An 18,608-nucleotide genomic window follows, 5' to 3' on the forward strand; every position below is an offset into this window, starting at 1 on the left:
CCTTGACCATGGCCCGCGCGGGGGGCTGTGGGCGTGCCCCATAGGGTCTGCATGGCGCTGGCCTGGGTCCACCTCGGCTCACTTAGCCAGGCCGTGCCCGGGGAGTCCGCAGCTGCAGCTCCAGAATGGCCTGGAAGCTTCTCTACATCCAAGCCTGGCCCAGCCCGGAGAGGCAGGGTCCGGGACTTCAGGGCCCACAGTACAAACCTCGAACCTCGGGACCCGAGGACCCATGGAGGGAGAGCTGCTTCCCAGGAGCCGAGAGGAAGGTATTTTCAGGTTCAGTTTATGAGCTTCTGCCTCACATGGGCCCTAGTCACTACTCATTCACCCCTCCATGTCCAGGCCGCCTGGCGGTTTCTCTCTTGGGGCCCCCAGGCAGGGGCCCACAGACTCGTGGCCATGGCTCCCGTGGACGTGGCTCCATCACCTCTACCCCAAGGGTCTTAGACTAGGGAGCAGCCCTTTTACCAGAAGACAGGTGAAGGGGGTTGTTTTAAAAACTAAGTTTGCACAGCAAATGTGCTCTCATGTAGAACAGACGATAAACATTAATTTAGGAGACAACGTTCCTAAATATGCTTTTAGTCCCACTTTCCCTCCTACAGACGCCTGTGGTTTTCCAAGTTCACCTTGACGATGTTTGGACTTCACAGTGGTGCAGAATCAATGCATTTCACTACAAATCGTGCTTGGAGTTTTGAATCTGGATCTTGTCCCCACCACAGACGCCAGATCCTCACTCGGGGCGCTGGGCCGTGGCCCTGAGCAGCAGCTCCATGCCAGCCACGTGACCACGGGGGGCCGCGGCCGACACGGGCTTATCAGGAGGTCACCCCCTCATCAGTCAAGGAAGACCTACACGCTCAGTTCCCAGGGCCACCACGACACTTCGCACAGACCGGTAGGTAGGACGGTGTCCCTGGGTCTGGAGGCCACGCATCTGAGGTCCGAGGTTGGTGGGGACAAGTGCACGGCACCCTTTCTTCCAGAGGAAACAGGAGTCCACAGGTTTTGCTATATTTCCTCTAAAACTGACAAGCGACGACACTCACACAAACCCTAAAACTTCTCTCCAGGGAGAATGGGAAGGGCACCCAGGAAGGTCACAGTCACCTTGCCCTTCCTGGCCTCCCCCACCTGCAGGCCCAGCCCTGCGCCCAGGCCCCACGGAGAGGCCCATGGAGGGGCTGGGCCTTCCAGTGCGGGAAAGCATCCGTGTTGACGGGGTGCGGCTCCTCCAAGGCCGCGGAGTGGATCCCTACGGAAAAGCCACAAAGCTGGGAATAGGCTTCTTCTCAGACAGGTCCCGGGCTCTCCCGTGGGGGCCAGGGTGATAGAGACCTGCTGGCTTGACCTCTGTGGCCTGAGAGCTGCCAGAAGACACCACCGGGCGGGCACCAAAGAGCAGGAACGCCGCGGAGAGGATGTGCAGGCGACACGGAGCCCGCAGAAGGTGGCCCCGAACGCCTTCCCGCAGGGCAAGCCCTCGAGCCCACGCTGGCCACAGCACCGCCACCTCTCCCTGCTCTGTCTCTCTCTCTTTCTGTCCCTCTCTGTCTTTGTCTCTGTTTCCGTCGCTGTCTCTCCCCCTGCCCCTCTTAGGCCCCCAGTCTTACCACCTGCCACATCGTACGTCCGCTTCTGAATCTGTCTTTCCATCTATTAAGTGCTGGCGATGAAACTCTAGTGACCACGAAGGACGCAACGGAAGGAAAGCGGCTCGCACTGTGTTGGCGAGCAGTAAGTTCTCAATAGAAGTGTCCGAGGCTTTAGAAGGGAATGAGTTAATGCCAGATCTGGAGGAACTTCTCCAGGGTAGGGAGTGCCATTTAAAAACAAATATGTATTTTTTCTTTTCAAATTCTAGTTTCACAGGGTCTTTCAAGTGAAAAACGAGCAGAAAGGCCAACCTTTTTGTGTCCTTGGCATCTGGTTACAGACCAGCGGTGGGTAACGGCCAAGAGAAACCCAGGTTGAACAGAGGGTGGTTCTGGACGTGCGCCCCGGCCATCAGCAGCTGACATTCCCCCGGACCTTTAACAAAGGGAATCGGGTTCCCACCCTCTCCCCAGCCCAGGACATGGGCGCACAGAGCACGCATTCATCCCACGGCCCCATGGGGCACACAGCTCGGGACGTGTGGGCCTGGCACTGGGCTGACATCAGGGTCCGCCTGGAAGCGCAGGATACACCTGCTTCGAGATAGTGTGTGTGTCGACCTTCATCCGAGACCCAGCCCAGCAGGCGTGGGAACGAGGAGGCTGGCATCAAATCACCCAGGTTTGCGTTAGTGGGCGGGCCTGCCAGAGACGTGCCCCAGGAAGGTCAGGGCTGAGCGTCTGGGGACACACGGATTCCCCGCCTCTCCCAGGGGAGTTGGCACGTTGGAAAGGACCTGGCCAGAAGGAACTCTGGAGGAACCATGATTTTCATCAAATTGCTTTACAACCAAGATGGTCTGATTCTAAAGCAGGAAAGATGCGAAGGGGTAGCACTCACATTGTTCTGCCAAAAGCCCATGAAGGCAGTGGGATCGACACCTAAACCCCTTCTGCTTCCCCAGTGGCTGCACAGGGGCCCGCCCGGCACCGGAGTGGTCCGGGGCATCGTTCTGGAAAGGTCTGGGGACAAAGGGCCTCCCATCCGCCGGTGCCCCCATTGCTGGCGCGGCACTGGGTAATGAGAGTCTGCTGAGAACAAAGGAGTTAATTCCGTAGATCTCTGATTTTCAACTGGGATTTCAGCAGGAAGCCCCAGACAAAACAGATTTTAATTCCCTTCAGTGTTACGCGCACAGGGGCCATGTCATGTCCTTTGTGTTCTATTTCCAAAGCTGCTGATGAAAAACATCTCAAGCTGAGTCACCCCACATCAGCCCCGGTTCGGGTTCATTTCAGTCCAGGGTTTCACTGGGGCTGGGTGGGTGTCCTGGTGCTGCCTCCCCGATCTCCGCCTGGACAGCTTAGAACAACAGAAACCCGTCCCCTCCCAGGTCAGAAGGCCAAAGGTCTGGGTGTGGGCAGGGCCGCACTTGCCAGGAGGGGCCGAGGGGAGGCTCACCTCCCAGCCCTCTGCCCTCCCATCGCTGGCCTCCTCCTCCTAGCCGCCCCACCCCTGCACCTGCCCGAGTCACCCTTGGGTGCTCACATGGCATTTCCCCTTCCTGTAAGGACTCAATCACTCTGGACTTGGTTATATCACAGAGACCCCACGAACGAAGTCACTTCCCAGGTACAGGGCTCAGAACCTGGGGGGACACAGTTCTACCCCTAGCAATTACAAACTCAAATTTAAGGTATTTTTAAAAATAGACGCACCCTGTGGCTCTTCCTCCAAGGCCCAGAATCTACTTGAATTAGCCTGTTCTGTTTTTCATCTCACGCCTGGTTAATTTAAGTCCCTTCAGGGCACAGAGCAAGCATTTCTCAAATAGCAACGGATCCCCTCCGGCTCCCCACTGAAACCACCCCAGCCCCGAGCTTGGTGTGCGGTTCCCCGGCTTGTTACCGAGACCACCCTCTGGAGGGCCAGCCCAGAGCCCAAGCCCCATGTTCAGAGTCTTTCTCTGGATGGTTCTTTCTCGGAGGAAGCTCCTGGCGCCGTCAGTGTGAGCACGCATGGCTCGGGGTTGAGCTGCCCCCCCCCGGAGCACGGGGAGGGCCCCGGGGTCGCACGGGGACAGACAGCTGGTTGGGGGGGGGCTGTGGTTTGGAGGAACAGGGGAGTCGGAAGCCCCCATCACTGACCGGCCCTGGGTGTCAGATCCTGCCGCAAAAGGGCTGGCACCAGCCACCCTACAGGCTGAGAACTAGCAGGAGGGAGGGCGCCTGGGTGCTGCTTGGCCTCAGTGCGAAGCAGGAGGAGAAGAAGATAAATATCCATGTTCCCTATGACTGACACAGTCTTCATCTGCATGTCATTCATGAGAAATTCTGATAAAGAACCACTCACAATGCGGGGGGAAAAGAAGGAAAGGGAAGGGAAGGCAAGGGAAGGAGAGATTGCTTTAGTTGAAAATAAAGGGGTTTGTCTCAGCGGGAGACGAAATATTCACATTAACTCCCAGGATTTCCTGTGGTCCTGTTGGGGTCTTAGACGCTTGAGGCAGCCCGAGCCACACGTCGCCATTTCAAACAAAGTCAATGTCAACAATGACACTCCGCGAGGTTTTTTGTTTTTGTTTTCTGGAAAGCAAGAGATAGAAGAGAAATTAATTCACAAGGACACTGAATGCTTTAAAAAAGTGCAAGCAGTCAACAGATGAAGACTAGAAAATGAAAGACTCATTTTTTCTGGCTAATTCGAAAACAACCAGGGGGACCCACAGACTGAACACAGCAAGACTGACTGCGTCCCTGAGAGAGGGGTGAACAGCCCCGATCCACAGTAGCGGATACACCAACTCATGGAATAACTCCAAAACAGACGCCCCCCCCCCCACCGAGATTGCTGAGTATAATCTTCTATTCTGTTCTCAAAACGGGGGTAAAGTCCGAAAGAGCCCATCAGATAAAGCTGAGAAAACAGCCATTTCTCGGAGATGGGCGCACATAGGGCAGTGACCTTCCCGGTCGGACTGCCCTCTGCAGGGTCCCCGCCTGGAGGGCGCCCACCCCGAGGCTGGGTGCCCGTCAAATGCCCTCCTTCAGGATCTCTGTTGGGGAACGATGGTCTGTGCGTGCGGTCGTGCCTCCCCCTAACTGACGACCGGGAGGAGCCTGCGCACGGGTTTCTGCTGAAGAGGTGGGTGCTTGGACATCGCCCGGAAGGCTGGGGGGCCGGATGACAGAGGCGAGGACAAAGCAGGAGGAGAGCTCGTTACAGATCCAACACTGACGGCACAGGACTTCTGCTTAAAGCAAGCGAGGAGCGCCATCCACGCGGGCCCCACGCGATAAAGTCTGGATGGGACCTAAGGAGCAGGTTGCTTTGTTTAGGAATTTTCATCGCGTAGGAAAGAACTTAAAAAAAAAAAACTGTAAGATTATTTTTTCAATAAAGTGTATGTGTTTAGAATCTGAAAGGGTTCCAGGTTGGTTTTTAAATGACGTGAGTTTGAAAGCTTATCTGTGGGTGAAAGCCTCATCTGCATCTAGCACCGACTGTGGGTTTACCGACTTCTGACACCGGGTCCTAACAGTCTGTAATGCATTCTCTGTTCAAAGACACAGCTTGACGGAATTTTCACATGAGGCATTGCTGCTTCAGATCATTTGTCTGATGGGGGGAAGTGATTTTTGTACATTTGCATGTTCGGTGTTTGAAGAACGGTTTTCTTGAAGGAGCTCAAATCCCCTCGCGAATCCTGGCTTCATAAGCAAAGACTACAGAACCGGATTCTTTGAGCTGATCCTAGATTTCACTTCTGATTTCCCAGGCTCAGCCGACAGGTGGGGACTGCCACAGTCACTGGGCCCGCATGGCCTCTGGCTGGGACCACAGCTGGAACAGATAGAGACACTCGCCCTCCCCTCAGCTCCCCAGGGCAGGAGCACGTCACAGACACAGGCTCTCCTTCTCCAGACCCCAGGACACTCCGCGTTGAGGTGGGGAGGGCACAAGGAACCCCCAGCAGGACTCACATGCGTGTTTCTCTCTGGACTTTGATTTCAGACAAATAGTCTGAAAATGTTAATGTTTCATTCATCAACTTCTGTCCATGTGTGTCTTGGAATGGAGAATGTATTACATGCTGTCAAAAAACCAGTGTGGGGAGCAGACAAAAATCAGACTGTGCTAGATACAAAGAAAGTTTTAAATCTGTAAACGAGCCTAGCCATGGTCCCGGGGCTCCTTCTCTTCCTCACGAGGGCTGGTGCCTTCCAGAAGCACCGGTGCCCTCCCGCAAAGTTGCCCGGGAGAGGCCCCACTGCCCAGGGGTCTGTGAGTGTCCACAGGGGAGCCCAGAGCTGGTGTCTTGGCCATGTTTCCAACCCCACGGCCCAACACAGCTTGAGCTTCTCAAGTGTATTCACATGAAATCAAAGTTCCCCGTCACAAGTAGAGCAGTGGTCCCATGTTACATGTGATGTCGTACCGACGTCACCAGAGTTGGAAACGTCAAGAACCCCCCTGCCAACAAGAGCTCCTCTCCTGCAGGCGGCTGGCAGCCTTGGGCTTGGACAGTGACTTGGGTGTCTGTGGAACACACTGTGGCGGGACAGGAAGCCCGTGGTATGTGGCCCCAGGGGTCCGACACTATGACCTGTAAATGGGTTGGGGTCTCAGTCCAAGGGTTCACATGCTCAGTGGCCAAGAGGATGTCTGACTGCCTGCCCAGGAAGGGGTAGCTGAAAGTGAGTGAGATCAGAAGCCATCAGAGTTTCCTTAGACCCTCTCCACAGTTACTGGAAGTTCTACCTCATTTTCCTTAAGAATCAAGATCTTTCAAAGCATTAATTCGTAATGTAAAGGATCAGTTGGCCAACTCAGCACTTCTGTCCAGAGGCATATGACCACGGACACCAAGCACCCACCTTGTGATGGAATTCAGCAGCACGGAGCTCCTGAGACCAAATCCCCTATGAGTTTCTAATGGGTCATGGAGCTGAGCCCAGGAAGGGTGCGAAATTAGACTGCTCACGCCTCTGGTACCATGAAGAGAGATTTGGACGATTACTCTCTCCTCCTCTAGTGTGTAACCATCTGACACTTTCAAAGAGTGTCATTACAGGCAATCACTTTCCATTAGTTATTGTTCCCTGCTCTCCCTGCAGTCCGGCTCTACCACCAGCCCCCTTGCTCAGCTCAGCAAGCCAGTGCAAGAAAAGACTCACTGACTTCCAAGAACAAACCAACAGGAATCAGAGTAAAAGAAAAAAATCCTCCTTCCATATTCCCAAAGCTAAACCCAGGAGTCGAAACTAGTAGTCCTTTCTGTGTGCTGGGGCAGGAGAGCCATGTGCTGCTAGCCAACCACACTGTACCCTCCCTAATGATGTCTCCCCAAAGACCTCCAGGTATGTGTGTGCACACACATGGACACACACACCCCAAACCACTACCATCACCTCCCTACTCAGAGAACACACACGTACACCACCACCACCACTACCACCAATGCCACCACCACCACCAGTTACCACCATCACCATCATCACCACTACCAGCATCATCACCATCACCATCACCATCATCACCATCATCACCATCACCATCATCACCATCACCATCATCACCATCACCATCATCACCATCACCACCACCATCACCATATTGTCAGTATCTCCACTACCTTGGGTTGTTTTTGCACTCATTCATTCAGCACTGATTAAATATTTCCTTACACACACTGGCCTTCCCCCTTAATTCAGCATTGATTAACTGCTCCCTATAGGTACTCATCACTTTGCTGGGTTATGGAGAGGCAGAAATAAATAATCCATAATCCCTGTTCTTAGGTCTCATAGACTGTAAGGGATATAAAGGACACAGAAAAATAAACTTAGCCTTACTGTAAAAATGCACTTTCTTATATAAGTCAGACTCTAAAAACCAGGGTAGCAGAGCTCTGAAAGAGAGCTTCAGTGTTTTAGATAAGGAGTGGTACTCCCTGGCTGAGGGAACAAAACCCAGCAAGCTGAGAAACATCCCTCATCACCTCCCACCCTCCAGCATGGATCTCGATGCCTCAGCAGAACACTTGTGGGGGCTGAGGTCTCATCACCACGAAGGTGCCCACGCTGAGATCGGGGCTGGCCTAGGCGTGTTCCTCAGGAGGTGGGTTTGGGAAGGTGCTGCTCGTGACCGGGACTGGCCACCAGGTCCCAGGAAGCTTATGGAATTTCTAAGAATGTGCCTAATGACACATTCCCCCAGGAGCTAATGGAATACTCTTCGTCTAGCCATATCGGCATGAAATACCAGCCTCCCGACCACACTCGGCCTCCCTGCAAGAAAGGGGGGTCTGGGAGTTCGTTCATCAGACCGTCGCAGAGACAGATTGGAAACAGATCCGCAGATCAGTCTCCAGGGTCACGAGTTCACATGCAGAGCACGTGTTAGTCAAGTGAACTTTTTCAGAAGAGTGTCTCCTTTTTGGAGCTGATCAACAAGGCTCCACCATTCGTAGAAACCACGGCACACCCTGAACTCGGCTGTCCCTCTTCACCTGCAGGGTCACTGCACACAGAAAGCCATGGTGGCACTTTCATAGCGGACAAAGAACAGTCTCAAAATGCCATAATGAGCCCAAGTAATGCTCATGACACGACCGTTGCCAGGTTGTTGGAGCTCATCTCTCTAAGGTGAGTGAACCAAACTCCTGCAATGTTCCCACACTAACCTCAGTGCGATGCCACAAGACCGACACGTCTAGATCTGTGTGATGCGGGGCTGAGTGAGAAAGACCAGCTGTTGAACGGGATGACTTGTACGAACCTACCTATCTGGAACTGAGTGTGTGAGTGTGCACGTGTGTGTGAGTGTGTGTGCACGCGAGTAAGTGTGCATGTGTGTGAGCATAAGCGTGTGCATGCATGTGTTGAGTGTGTGCATGTGTGTGAGCATGAGTGTGCGCTTGCATGCGTGAGTGTGTGTACGTGTGTAAGTGTGTGCATGTGTACAGAGCCTACCTATCCAGAACTGAGTGTGAGTGTGTGCGTGCGTGCATGCATGAGTGTGTGTGTGTGTGTGTGTGTGTGAGGATGGAGGACGGAACTGGAAGGAAGTCCTGTAAAACGTTGATGACAGCTATCTTGGTGGATGAAACTGGGTGTGGGTGGGAGAGTTCTTGCTCCATGGCTGTTAAGAGTACAGGACTTTTTTAAGGTTTATTTGCACGTTTATTTCAGAGAGAGTGTGGGTGGGGGAGGGGGAGTGGGAGAGAAGCTTCAGTGGATGCCCTGCAAGTGCAGAGCCCAACACGGGGCTCCATCTCTCCATCCTGGGATCATAACCTGAGCCGAGACCAAGAGTGGGATGCGGGGGTGCCTGGTGGCTCAGCGTGTTAGGCAGCTGCCTTCAGCTCAGGTCATGATCCCGGGGTCCTGGGATCCAGCCCCCCATCGGGTTCCCTGCTCAGCAGGAAGCCTGCTTCCTCCTCTCCCACTCCCCCTGCCTGTGTTCCCTCTCTCACTGTGTCTCCGTCAAATAAATAAATAAATAAAATCTTAAAAACAACAACAAAAAGAGTGGATGCTTAACTAAGGAGCCACCCAGGTGCCCCTAGAGTATAGGATTTGGAGCCAGAGCAACCAGAGGTCAAATCCTGGTTCTGAAACCATCAACTTCATTCTTCGACAGTCACTCCTTGAACCTTGATGTCCTCAGCTGTAAAACGTAAGTCACAAGAGCACCTTGCATGGACGTGTATCTGGGATCAGGTGAGAAGTCCGTTACCATGTCCTACCTGCTCCGTGGTGGTTGCTAGGACTTCCCTTTTTTCCATTTTTGAAATAGAGACATGCACGCATCTGGAAAAAGCATTTTTTTAAAAAATCCACATCACTTAAGCCTGGGGCTTCTTGTCCTTTTCTCTCAAAGACAGTGTAATCTAACGCGGTATTTGGGACACTGTTGGTCAAGCACAGTGACACGGTTCCCGGAGCCTCGCACCATGGATGTCATCTGTGTCGTCAGCCCCAGAATGCAGGAAGCAGAGCTGATCTCTTCCGCGCTGGCTCCCGCCGTCTCTCTCCCGCCCGCTGCGTTCATCCAGCGCTGCTCGGAACCGCCCTGGGGGAGGAGCCGAGGGACGTGGGCTTCGGGAGACGCCCCCGCCTCGCGGAAAGCACTGCAGTATCCGCCCTGAGCGAGGCCCGCTGGCTCTGTGGGACGTGGGTGACCCCGTGACGAATGAAGAAACTAAGATGCTAAGTGGCGGCCGGTTTGCCGGGTGACAAGGGGGCCCTTCCCCTGTCGGCCTCTCGTGTCCGCACACCCATCTCTCTAGCCTGCGGGGTGGGACGCTCTCCGACTCTTCCCAAAACACAGAAGCTTCACCGGGGCTGAGAGCACGGCTCGAAGCCACCGCGGCGCCCATCACGTCACTAGGAGCGTTTCACCGACGGCTCTTCCAGACGATGACGCCGGTCTCCCGCGCTGGCTCACGACGTCACAGCAACAGTTGAAAATCTCGGCACCTGTGCTGAGCCACGAGTCTTACTTCCTGCTGTGAGGTTCCCCCTAAAATAACAGGAAGCCCAGGGACATCTGCACCGCAGCCCAGACTCGGGGTGTGAGCCTGACCCTCCCTCAGCGCAGGATGCCCCTCCTCGCCTGTCCTAGGAAACGGGGGACTTGGATGGGATTCTCTGCCCCCCATCGACCTTGCCATTACCGGTGAGCTCCTGGTACAAGGCCCTTGCTGGGAATCAAAACTGACATGCTTCAGCCGTGGCCTCAGCCGTGGCCTCAGCCGCAGCTGCTTTGATAGACCCGGTAACCAGTGTGGGTCCCTCTTCAGCAACTTTAGCCAGAAAGCAAGAATCAGGCCTGCTCGTGGGGTGCACAGCTCACCCGAAGGGCCAGCGCCAGCGGCTGATTGCATCACCTACGTGAACACGAGCAGACTGAGCCGCAGATGTGGCTGAATACGTAGCACGTGTGTGTGCTAAAATGCTATTGGTATATAGTACTTTAAAACATAGCAGAGACCTAATATAGCATATTCTATACAGCTACATTGTAGATGTTAGCTACACACATTTAAAATCCATGTTGGAACACTAACGGCCTGGGGGCTATTTGCTGTCTAGACTTCAGGGGCCAGGTGGGTGGACTGGGGACTCTCCTGGGCTAGGGGACTGGGTCACTTTGGTTGACTGTCATAACTCCCATAGTGGTTCCTGACTTCCGTTACGAAGCAGAAGCGCCTCCCAGAGAGCGGGTAGGGGTGCGTGCACCATAGCAGAGATGGAACTGGGGCGGGAGCTTCTCTGGTCTCCGCTAAGACCTGGGATGTGAGCAGGGCGCAGTCAAGACAGAGGGCCAAACACAAGAAAAGCTTCTGTCTCTAGAAGGAAGAGAGGAAAGGGGCTTGGGCGTGGACATGTATGGGGGGGTTCTGTGGGCCGGCATGGGCCGCGCACCTCCCGCAGGCCAGGGTGTCCCGCTCCGTGCCGTCCATGTCCCACCCAGGTTGTCCCCATGGGTCATGTCACTGTTGGCAGTGCCCTGGCCGCTGTCCCAGGGAGCAGGACCCACGACTCAGGCTCCCCTCGGCCAGCCCACTTTTCCTGCCCCTGTTTTACACCCCAAAACGTGTCCTTAGCGTCACCTGTGCCAGGACTGGGCACCAACCATGGCTTGCAGGACCTCACACTTCACGTTATTATAGCTTTTCATCACAGCCCTAAATAACACAGAAAATTAGCACACATCACAGTTATTTGAAGCCACGAAAACGTTCTTTCAGCACTTTTTATTTGCAGCGAAGCCTTCAGGCTCCAGAGCCCAACTCCTGCGTGGGGGTGTCCCTCTGCAGTGGGCCCTGGCTTCCCCAGGGTGTCAGTTCTCGCTCCCCCTTGTCTCTGGGGACCCCAGCTCCCCTGGGCCCTCTCCTGAGGCAGCCTCATGGGTCCCCAAACGAAGAAAATCCCAGCAGCTCAAATCAGAACTACTTCCAGGTCATGTAATAGGAGTCTGCTTCTCCCAGGTTGGCTGTGGGATTGCTTTTCTTTTCTCTTCTTTTTTTTTTTAAGATTTTATTTATTTGACAGAGATCACAAGTAGACAGAGAGGCAGGCAGAGAGAGAGAGGAGGAAGCAGGCTCCTGGCAGAGCAGGGAGCCTGATGTGGGGCTCGATCCCAGGACCCTGAGATCATGACCTGGGCCGAAGGCAGAGACTTTAACCCACTGAGCCACCCAGGCGGCCCTGCTTTTCTGATTATAAAATTACCTGATGCTAACAGGGCCTAAAGCATGAGCCATGTTCATGTGCTGACAATTTTTTTTAGGTTAATTGTTTTTCTTTAAGGCATATTAGTACATAGTTCAAGATGTCGAGCTACAACGGGTACCAGGGCAGTCTGCCTCCCACCGCCATCCCCAGCCGCCCACATTCCTTCCCTGGATGCGACCAGTGGAGCCGGCTTCTCCTGCATCTTTCAAGAGGTATTTTGGCATCAACAGATACACTCGCACAATTTCAGGAACTGCAAACTGCGCACAGCCTCGTGGTCTGGGAGGACGACATCCATGTGGCGAGCCCACCCCCGGGCTTCCTGCTCCTAGCGCTGCATCACGCAGACAGGCCGCCCACGCCGACCCCTCTCTGTCTTTCTGTCGCGTCTGGAGCCCAGGGCCAGTCCCCAGCCCCGACCCAGTCCAACCCAACTCACCCAAGTCTCTGCTGACTTCACTCAAGGACAAGAGTGCGTGAAGTTTCATTTTTCCTTTCGTTTTGAGATGCCCTGATGAACATTATTTCGCCTGTTCAACCCACAGAACCCCCCCCCCACATTGACTAGAAAGCACCATGTTTTCTTTTCTGTCCTTTTTTCTGCCCCAGTTCAGGCTTCCTGGGGTCGGTTCCCATGTGTACGGGTCCAGATGACCGTCTAAAGGCAGCATCATTTAGCTCCAAGCAGCTAAACCCAAAAGGGAATTTGAACTTTACTCAAAAGGATGCTAATGGACACATGCCCCATGGGAAAAAGATACACATGCCCCAGTACCCTTGAACCACTCGCTTCCATGCGCAGAAAACAGACGAATCCCAGAAGCGGAGCTCGGAGTGGAGGACACACACCCCCGGGGCGCACGCGGCGGTCTCCCGCACAGACGGGACCAGATGGGGTGGGACGCACAGCCCAGGCCGGACGCTCTAATGAAAAGCAAGAAATAACTCTCCTGGGGATGAGGTCAGCCCTTCTCTGGGGGGCGGCTGGAGCGCCGGCCCTCTCCCCAACCCCTGGGCAGCGACCCCGGGTGATCACAACACAGCTGTCCACATGTCCTGGAACATGTTCTACTTGTTATTTGTTAATTTTTTTTACTATGTCTAGTTAGCCACTGTGTAGGACGTCATTAGTGTTTGATGTAGTGTTCAGTGGTCCATTAGTTGTGTGTGACACCCAGCGCCCACCATCCACGTGCCCTCGTTCATGCCCGTCACCCGGTCACCCCGTCCCCCACCCCGGCTCCCCTCTGAAACCCTCAGTGTGTTTCCCAGGGTCCAGAGTCTCATAGCTTGTCTCCCTCTCTGATTTCTTCCCACTTTTCCGTCCCTTCCCCTGTGGTCCGCTGTGCTATTCCTTATGTTCCATAGATTTCAAAAGAAAAATATGGACACAGACGGAACACCTGGCACTGGAGAGAGGATCCACATAATCCCAAAGAAATGTTGGCAAACGGGCAAGACGGATAAATGTAAGAATTTGTTAAAATTGTTCTCAAGTTTTCCAGCATTTCACTTCCTGGGTGTTTGAATCACCGTTCGGTTTTTGTTATCACAGAAAACTCTAATATTGAACCACACTCTCTTTAGGGCTGTTTGATCAGTAAATCTCAAGGCCGTGGCATTGCCTCCGAGCCTCCCCGTACGCCAGGTAAAGAGGTTCCAGAATGCCACCGACTAAACAGTAAAAATCATCCGTGTGGGTATTTAAATCAGTCCCCTGGATTTCTCAAAACGAATGTTTCTTTGGGTCATAAAATGTCCACAACCTGGTTCAGGTGCCAGGAAACCTCGCGAAGGCACCCACACCGCGGGGCCACCAGCCAGGCCACGGGGGTCCCACAACACGCCGTCCCCGCAGCGACTCGCAGGCACCTCTGGCCCACGCTCAGAAGCTGACGTGTCCTCACGAAACCAACACTGCTCGTTCGGTAAACGCGCTGTGGGAAAATGGAGAGGCAAATGCTCACGTCGACGGAGTTTGTTGCGGGAAGCTATGACCACGACCGACACTGCCATCCATGATCACGTCACAGTGAGGGTGGAGGAAACCGTCACTTTCCTTGGGGCGACATGGGGAATGAGGGAAACCCCCACAGCAGGATGTGGTTTTGCCAAGACTGGAACAGGCTCAGTGACCATCGCTCTCCATCGGCCCGAAGCCGGCACTAGCAGCGACCGAGGACTTGCCCGCCTCCCCCGCCTGTGGCTCCGCAGGGTCGCGGTCTCACAGGAGCCACGCAGAGTTTCCATTTGGCTACTGAATCCATGCGGGAGAAGAGCCTCCACAGGTGATGACTTCCACGAAGGTCACTTGTCGTCCTGGCAAGGATATGATGCCACAGCCACCAGCACCCTGAGCACCGTCCCTTCCGCCCCGAGGCCCTCTCGCCTTCCCCGTCTCTGCTTCCTCCCAATGACCATGACCGCAGAGTTCAGCCCATTCTTGGGGGCGGAGGGAGGAAGGCTGGGAGCTCAGGGACCCGCCTGCCTTGGAGACATGTCGGGACATTTGAAGACCTTCTTTGGACACGGAGCTGTGCCTTGGGTGCCCACCTCATTACCGGCAGCGGGGGCACCTGGGCCCAAGCAAACCCACGGCTCCTATAAAGCTTGGGGGGCACCACGACTGCTCCCGCTCCGTCAGCCAGAACACATCCCAGGGCCCGACGCAAGCCTGCAGGGGCTTCCACGCTGCCCCAAGGACGGCAGGTGCGTGTAGAACACCCCGTCTCTCCCGGGCACTGTCACAGGAGCTCGCCACCCACCACTGAATGCGGAACACCTCAACACAAGGTGAAATGGTGCATGACAAAAGCACAGATTTTGCAGGAGCTGCTCTCCCACGGGTCAATGAAGACAATCGTTCTCTCGCGCAAACACTGAGTACATGAGGACCATCTCCAATTGGCCACTGGAAGGAAAGGCACAGGAGCTCTTGGGGGGCTCAGTGGGTTAAGCATGTGCCTTCAGCTCAGGCCATGATCTCTGGGTCCTGGGATCGAGCCCCGCATCGGGCTCTCTGCTCAACGGAGAGTCACTCTCTTGGTTTTATCTTTCAAGATAATGTCCCCAACCAAAACTCTTTATACCATTTATTTTGAATTTTTTGTGCCCATGTTAAGCAAATTCACTTTAAATGGATCATGAGGACCTTCTGAATAGGGCTCGGGACTTAGGCTCAGACACCAGGAGATTTAAGCTCGAAGGTCAGGGGTCTGTGACAGCTCGGTGGCTTCTGCGACTTTGGGCGTGTTATTCAGCCTGGCTCTGGCGGAGTTCCCTCACCCACCTCTCACTGACACCAGCAAACACAACACCCAGCATGGAGAAGTCTCAAAAAATGATAGGTTTCGCTATCAAGATTTCCAGGCCACCTAAGTCTGTGTTTAAAATCCTACTTAGTCTCTTTATAATTTTATGTATTATTTTAGGTTTTCTAATTATAGTAAAGTTCACATAAGTAAATTAAGCAAATGTGCTGAACTAAAACAGCCTACACGTTTCAGATGATCGTTCCACCTGTTCTGGCTGGAATCCAGGATGGGTTACATAAGAAAAGGAGGAACAAACTCAGAAGAATGTGATATTTGTGCAGGAAAATTAACATGCTCTGAAGGGATATAATTAACTCTCCTCAAGGAGTTTCTACGCAGCGGGGCGGAAACCCTCGCACTCGTGGTCCTTTAAGAAGCATCAGGTGCTGTGGAGACAAAGGAGAGGCAGGAACTCACATCTGTACACACATCGCAAAGTGTGTCTCAGCCAGCCCTGCTCTCTGTTCACGTTCCTTGTCACCTCTGCGTGGGTGTAGCGGAGGAGCCGTTGAACGGAGGTTGTTGTAAGAGAAAGAAAGAAAGAAGAGAGAAGGAGGGAAGGAAGAAGGGAGAGAAGGAAGGAAGAGAGAGGGGGAGGGAGGGAGGGGAAGGGGAGGGGGATGAGGGAAGCAAGAAGGGAAGACAGGAGAGGAGGGAGAGAGGAAGAAGGAGTTCGCTGCTTCTTCAAATTTATATTGCAAAAACGTTATGATGTACTTGGTATTTTTCATTATTTGAAATCCAATAAATTAGTCCAAGTGTGAAGGCTGGTGATTACAGCAGGTGACGGTCACTTCTCAGGGAGAGAAAACGTGTTTTCCCTCTGAGTCCTGCTGGCAGGTACAGCCAGGAGGCCCTGAGAAGGTGTTCTGTGTCCGCACTGGGGAGTCAGCAGGGCAAAAACTGCACGGGAAATCCTCTGTTGGGAGAGACCAGCTCTGGGTGGAGGAAGCCACGGAGACATGGGGAGCCCAGTGCGTGCGTGTGTGCGCGTGCGCATGCGCGTGTGTGCACGTGTGCGTGTGTGCGTTTGTAGGTGGGGTTGCAAGGGATGGGTGTTGACAGCATGTGTGGTACTGGTGGTACTAGACGGAAAGGAGTAGGAAATGAAGGGGAGAAGAGGGCAAAGGTCAAGCACAGGAAATTTGCGCATCATTCTAATGAACTGCGATGACACCATCAAGGTCAGTGTTAAAATGCGGGGTAAGGACTGGCCCTGTCTGAGCTGGATGAGAGTGACGCACCCTCCCCTGCAAAGTGCCCACATGCGCGCTCACACAAACGCACGACGCCCAGCACACAAGGGTAGATATTCATATACCCACGAGCTGTCAAGCAGCTTAAGAGCTTTACTAGCTGGAGGGCCGTGGGGGAGGCAGCTCGCCGAGCCTCTCCCTCCAGTGGGAGAGCAGAGTGCAACCGGGAAGGGAAAATTGGGAGAAGGACCTCATGATGGCCAAGAAACCCCCCCTCCACACCACCACCAGGACAGAGGAATCCACCCTTCGTCCCCCATCAGCAGCCCTCCAGGACTCAGACTACACAAAAGAGGAAAAACAGGAAACCCCGGGGCTTCAGCTGTAGCTCAGAGGAAACCTGAACCATCTTAAGGAGAATGGAAGTAGAAAAAATGCCATCTGCACCACTTCCAAACAACCAGAAGGCTGGACAGAGCAGATAAGAAATACCATGGAAATGGGGAACACCAGAGCCGCACATGGAGAGAAGGAAGCGCAGCGTGGAGAGCTGGTTAAGACCCAGACTGGGAAGAAGCACATCTCCAGGACCAGAGGGAAACCCCCACCGGGCTTTCTAACGTAAGAGGATCAGTTGCCCTAACCAGGAGAGAGCCATGGGGCAGGGCTGTGGCTGGCAGCGGGAAGGGAGGGATAGTAATAGAGACGAGACATCCTGCACAGAAGGCAATGGCGTTGCCGTGGTAGGAGACCGGGTAAACAGTGACGGGCTCTGGTCATGCGGAAAGGCAGCCTGGCCTGCTGGTGACTCTGAGCAAAGATGCATTTATGAAGTATGATGTGGTACATTTCATACAGGGGACAAAGACGGTCATCGCTCCTCACTCTCTCCATTTGACCTCAGGGACAACTCTGGCCACCTGCTGTCTGCTTCCTTTCTGACTCATCTTCCTCCGCTCGTCTTGTCCATGCTAGACTCCCTAGACCTCATTCCTGCTACTCCTTCTCTTCTCACCCTGTACCGCCTCCCGGAGAAATCTCATCTGTGACCACGCCTCCAGTCAACCTTCAAAGGACGCGGACTCTCAAACCCTTATCCCTCGCCAGCAGGACCTATGCACACAACTGCTGCTCAGCATTTCCACGTGGACTTCATGACTCAAATTCAATGCACTCAAGATAGACGTGATAGACTTCACCCCCACCATGGTCATCATCTGGGTCCTCTGTGCTGGCCCATGGTCCCACCACCAGGGCAGTTCTGCTAACCAAACCGGGCCAACTCCAGCAGCCTCACCTCTAATCTGTGCTCAGCACGTGGTAGTTATGCCCAAGTGCCCCTGGACTTCACCCACTTTCCTCCATCTGCCCTGCTGCCCATCTTGTCCAAGCTCCCTGTGCCCATCAGTCCTCCTCAAGGACAGTGACCACCCTGACTCCACAGGGCTCTGCTCCCTTCTGACCCACGCAGGGGGCTCCTGCAAGAGTGACAATGGGGACTCCCTTCCTAACTTCAAGCTAGATGCTCAGCCATGCTCTTGGGGCATGATGGCCCCATAGCCTAACTGGCGTAGCCCACAGGGATTCCTTCAAGGTAGGGACACATTCCAAGACAATCCAATCAAGATTATTTAAACTAAATCCTGAGATTTTTAAAAACCTCTCAAGGAAGCAGACTTTTCTTCCCCACTGGCCAAGAAAACAGAGTTTGTACCCAGATGGCCATTTTGGAACAAACCTCCCCGCCTCCTGTCTCCATCGGGAAGGGAGAGACTGCCTGATAACAGAAACCATTCCAAGAACCAGAGCCCAAAGTTAGAGACACAAACCAGGTCACAATATTTTAGCCTGGATCCAGTATCCTTGAAATGTATTTAGTGACCTTGGCTAATAATCTCACCCACTTTTTCTTCCCAAAACAATTCGATTCGGGTTTTCTGTGAAATGGAGCAAAAGCATCCTAACTGTTATAGTTAACATATGGGTCATCGTATGTCATTACCCTATTGGCAAAAATTCTTCAAGTGTTCGGTTACTCATTGTTCTTATGATAAAACCCAAAAATTTCTAATAGGGTCTCCATGGCCCTGATCTCATCCATTTGCCTTTCCAGTCACATATCAAACCGCTCTCTACACATCGCTCTCAGCACTCCAAATGCACAGAATTCATTTCAGCTCCCTTATCACGTTCCTTCATACTGTAACATCTGTGGGCTTAATTTTTTGTCTTGAACGCTGTCACTTACCCAT

Source organism: Lutra lutra, chromosome 6 (genome assembly GCF_902655055.1).
Source record: "Lutra lutra chromosome 6, mLutLut1.2, whole genome shotgun sequence".
NCBI classification, from domain to species: domain Eukaryota; kingdom Metazoa; phylum Chordata; class Mammalia; order Carnivora; family Mustelidae; genus Lutra; species Lutra lutra.